Source organism: Felis catus, assembly GCF_018350175.1.
Source record: "Felis catus isolate Fca126 chromosome D4 unlocalized genomic scaffold, F.catus_Fca126_mat1.0 chrD4_random_Un_scaffold_56, whole genome shotgun sequence".
In the NCBI taxonomy this organism is placed as follows: Eukaryota; Metazoa; Chordata; class Mammalia; order Carnivora; family Felidae; genus Felis; species Felis catus.
The window spans coordinates 187,134-192,011 of NW_025408515.1; the positions used below are offsets into that span (position 1 = coordinate 187,134).

The 4,878-nt window shown below is 61.8% G+C and overlaps 1 long non-coding RNA gene across 1 annotated transcript; it reads left to right on the plus strand.

Moving 5' to 3' along the window:
* The first annotated feature begins 1,008 nt into the window (after positions 1-1,008).
* Positions 1,009-3,525, plus strand: LOC123383625. Its single transcript, XR_006593531.1, has 2 exons — positions 1,009-1,074; positions 3,018-3,525. It is a non-coding gene; the product is annotated as an uncharacterized LOC123383625 (long non-coding RNA).
* Positions 3,526-4,878: the final 1,353 nt, after the last annotated feature.

The following is a 4,878-nucleotide window of genomic DNA, read 5'->3' on the forward strand; positions in this document are numbered from 1 at the left end:
GAGACACAACTCACCCCGGAGCCTCCCCGAGAAGCCGCGGCCAGGAACCCACACGAGGACCTCTGCACCCTGCAGTCCGCAGCCCGGGGCTCTCAGTCCGCTCCTGGCCCCACACCAGCCCCCGGGGGCTCCTCCCAGGGTGGCCCAGCACCACCCGGGCCCCGTGCACCCCCATCGCCCACCCCCAGCCTTCTCACCCTCGGGCTCTGACTCCGGGGACTCCAAGTCCTGGTCCCAGGATCGGTGAACGAAGACCTTACGGCGGGGCCGGGGCGCTGGAGGAGGCCTTCCCAGGCCAACTCCAGGCCCTGCTTCCGGTGACCTGCGTGCGGCCACTCTCTCCACGGGTCCAGGGTGGCCCTCCTGGGCGACGGGGCACAGGCACAACTCTGTAGGGCGGGGGAATCCAGATTCCGCCAATCGTTTCCCGATTTCATCGGTTGATTTCTGTAAAGACAGTGACCCGCGGACGGCCCGGAGACATCACAGCACCGCCCGGCCACCTCAGTGTCCTTCCGCCCCCTTCCCCTGCAGCTCTCAGATCGGACACAGACCTGAGTGTGCACAGACCTGCACCCGGAGCACAGTGACATCCACCTACAGGGCTCGGGATGAACGTTGGGGACAAGAGGGCCACCCCAGCACACCCTGTCCCTCCTAGCCAGCCTTGACCTGGGGTGTGAGCATGACCCACCCACCAGGCATCTGACCCCTTCATCAGCCTGCTCCTGCTCAGGTGGGCCCTCCACACACGACCCCTCCTTACACACACACACACACACACACACACACACACACACGGGAGGGGACGTGGGGCCGCACAGGTCAGATCAGAGCGGTGTCGGGTTGGACTGGATGTCTCTGGGTCTCCTGTGTTACCTTTGGGTCCCTGCGAGCTAGAGACCTGAGGCGTCCTGTGCACGACCTGACCCACTGTCTCCCAGGTCGGGAAGGGTCGCGGCCTCGGGCTCCCCCGAGCCGGCAGCCGCGGGACACGGGCACACAACAGGAGAACATGTTCGTCAGGCAAAGATGTCCCAACGAATGAGCCCAGTCGGGCGCTGTCTCCAGAAGGTGGGTGCCTGGTGACCGGGGTTCCGAGTTCTGTTGGGGTCTGTTACCAGGGAGGTGAGGTCACTTCCTGGGGTCCCCTTACCCGGCTTCCTGCTCCTACAAGAGCCCCTCCCAGGCTGCAAAGGGCTCCCCTCCACCCCATGCCCTGCCCCTACAGTGACACCAACACAGCCCAGACACGTCCCCGAGAAGCCTGGTGCATCGGGGCCGTGGCTTTGGGGCCACAGAGCTGGGTTCAGACCTGGGTTTTCCCCCTGACCATTGCTGGGACCCTGCACTGTGCCTCCCGGGGCCCCCGGTCACCCGTCTGCACAGTGGGGTCCTTGTGGCATCTACTTGTAGGGGCGCCATTAGGGAGCCACCTGTAGACACGTCCCGTGCCCGCTATCCCATGAGGCTCGTGGGCACACGTGAGTGTGGAAGGATGAGGAAGGGGTGGGCCTGGCACTGAACACACTCATGCGGGCCTGGGTCTGCTCCGGGTCCAGGTACAGCCACCCCTCCTGCCTGGGTCCCAGGCCCGGGGGAAGGTGGAGGTGAAGTCGTTCACAGCCTGTGCCCTCCGGACATGCACTCCAGGGGCCCCATTACATTTGGGCTCAGGTCCCAGAGCCTGGTCTGGGCCTACGTGATGGGTGGTCCCCACTGTGGCTCCCCGCCCTCCCGAATCCTGGTCCCACGTGCTTCTGTCACCCCCTCCCCTCCCGGGTGGACGGCCCGTGTGACCGGGTTCTAAGGGCTAGAATATGATGACCGGGTGTCATTTCTGGGCCGATTCATGGAATTTCTGGTTTCCTCTCTCGTGGGTCCATTCTCTGTCTCTGCCTCGGACTCTGTCTGTCTCTGTGTGTCTCACGGGAGCAGGGCTTGTGGGCTCTACGGTCCAGGTGACAACCCTCAGAAGCCTCCATTGTGGCCCGTGACCCTCCCCAGGCTCGGTGCTCAGCTCCCTCAGGAGGCCTCCTCGGCCCAGCCAGGGCACTGCCTGGGCAACTACTTCCTAATGAGGGCCCGAGGCTCCATCAAGGAGAGTCTTGACCTCGGTCCCCACACCAGGGGCTGCTGCTCGGCCACGTGCTGCAAACCCAGGTCCTCGGTCCTCCAAGCCCCCAGGCTGCCCTCTGCTCAGAAGGACATTGAGGGAGTAGGAAGCATTTTCCCAGGAGGGGAGAACAGAGGGCCAGGGATGAAGATCCTAGGACACAGAGTCGTCTATGAGCCTGTGGGACCCTTGGGACACTGTCGACGCAGCCCAGTTTAGGAGGAGGAAGCTGAGTCCTTCTGTGCTGTAGTCCCGTCCATACTTCCTAGCTCCAGGGGCCCAGCGTGGTGGACACAGGACCCCAGACCCCGTCCTCCCCTAGTTCCTGGCAATCCCCCCGGACACCTTGGGGACCCCCTGACCCTCAACTGGCACATCTGCCCTCCCTATGCTGTGGGTCCCGGGCTATTGCCAGGAATCCTGATGTCCCTGCCCCATGGCCCCACTGCCTCCAGCCTTTCTCTTCTTTCCCCCTATTACCCACACCCTCCCAGTGTGGACTCCCCTCTGATCTCCAATGGGACAGTCAGAATGTGTGTGTGTGTGTGTGTGTGTGTGTGTGTGTGTGTGTGTGAGTGAGTGTGTGTGCACGCCTTTCTGGAGATGCCCAGAGGTCACAGCCTCACACGGATCGGGTGCATAGGGACCCCCGAGCATCTCAGGGGCTCTCATTCCCAGGGGGAACTCCATGGGGGGTAGAGGCTGGCCTAGGACTGGAGACCAGCCCTCTTCCTTGGACCCTGCACACCTCACTTGTCCTGGGCCAGTCCTTGCCATTCCTCAGGGTCCCTCTGTCCCTGGGGGTCAGACGGGGAAGTGCATCAGTGTGGCCACGGCCCAGGCTCACCCCCAGGGGTAGGTGGAGGGGAGGTGCCCCAGGTACACAGGCCTCCCTCCACAGGGCCGGATGGGTCGTGCGGAGGCCAGGTGTGGCCAGGGACCCGCACTCAGCACCTGTAGATGATCCAGACGGACCGGTGATGTGCATGAATCCAACCGCTCCCCACCTGGCTGGTCAGCCATGTTCCCACCTCTGCCAACTGCTCTGGGAACCAAACCTCTCCTGAGCCTCAGAACCACGCCCGCCCCTGCCAGGCAGGCCTCACGGTGCGAGGCAAGGTGGGTTGGACATCTGGGGACAAGATGGCCAGTGACTATACCCACCCCACCCAGCTGGCCTGGACCGCAGACTCCACCCCGGGGTCCAGGTGCATGGACCCTGGGGCATGGCTGGGCCAGGGCTCCTGGAGGCAGCAGTGGAGGCCGACTCAGGGCAGGGAGAAGTCGGCATCGGTTGTGCACCACTGAATACGCACCGTGATACTGTGCTTCACGGTAAATATATATTTGGTCTTCGCCCCTGTTTCTGGCACAGATTTCCCCAATTTCCCGAGTGATGAAAACCGTGACACTGCCTTTTGCTGTGTTCATGGGTGGCTTTTGGACTCTACCTGAGGGAGGAGGCTGGCTGCTGGGGGAGCCAACCCTGCGATGACATGGCTGGAACTTTCCATCTCCTCCCCCCACCTCTGGGGAGGGAGAGGGGCCGGAGACGGCGTTCGGTCCCCAGTGACCAGTGATCCAATCAATCGTGCCCGTGTCATGAAGCCTCCCCGAACGCCCATCCGCCTGGTGAACACGTGGAGATAGCAGACAGTGTGACATGCTCGGTTACTGTCACGGGGCCCGAGTGTGCACGGGCACTAGCTTCGAGGGTCCCAACAGACCAGATTCGACCACTCACCGCTGACAAAAGCCAAGGGCAGAGAGACACAGGAAAGGGTGGTGACTCAAGAAAGGATCCATTTCGGTGAGGCCGGTGCTGGGAAGACGGGGGGCTGACATCTCAAGGTGCTGCAGACAGTCCTGGTGGTGGTTCTCGCTCTCTCTTTTTCTTTCTTTTTTTACTTTAAAAAATTTTTGTCATGTTTATTTATTTCTGAGACAGGAGAGACAGAGTATGAGCAGGGAAGGGGCAGAGAGAGGGAGACACAGAATCGGAAGCAGGATCCAGGCTCGGAGCTGTTAGTACAGAGGCTGGTGAGGGGCTCGAACTCACAAGCTGCGAGATCATGACAGGTGCCCTCCCATCTCTTGTGAAGTTTTATTTGTTTCCTAGGATTTTACATGAGGACAATCTAGGACAATGGTCATGGGTACTTGAGGTGGACAGTGAAGGTCGGGTCGATCGCTGTCTTGGGGTCAATCCCGCGGGGTCTTGCTGACGTCAGGGACGTCCGTCCCTGTTGCTTGAGGGTTAGTTTGGCTGCCCTCAGGGTCTTTGGCTGGCGTTACGAGATGAGCTGGGAGGAAGGACCCGATCGGTCAGGAGCACAGATGATGGGCAGAGAGCAGGGGGGCTCCGAGCCTCCGCTGCACCTTGCCCTGTGCTCCCCATCCCTTCCGCCCGGCTGGTCCCGAGTGCTGTCCTGTGTGACAAACGGGCGATCTAGGAGGTGACAGGCTTGTCTGAGTTCTCTGAGCCGCTCCAACGTTATTCGAACCCGAGGGCAAGGTTGTGGGAACCTCCTCTCTATAACTTAGAGACGCGGGCGACCTATCTCCCCGGCCGCTGAGTGACCCCTGAGTTGGCCGCACAGGGACTCCAGGGGCCACACACAACAAAGGAAACAGACCTTACGCAGTTCAGACAAGTCACAGCCCCGAAAAGCAAACAGTAGCAGCTTCACGGAGCAGCAATGATGAGGCTCGGGGAGCGGGGGCTGCAGAACTGAACGGTGGGCGGGTCACCAACCTTCCAC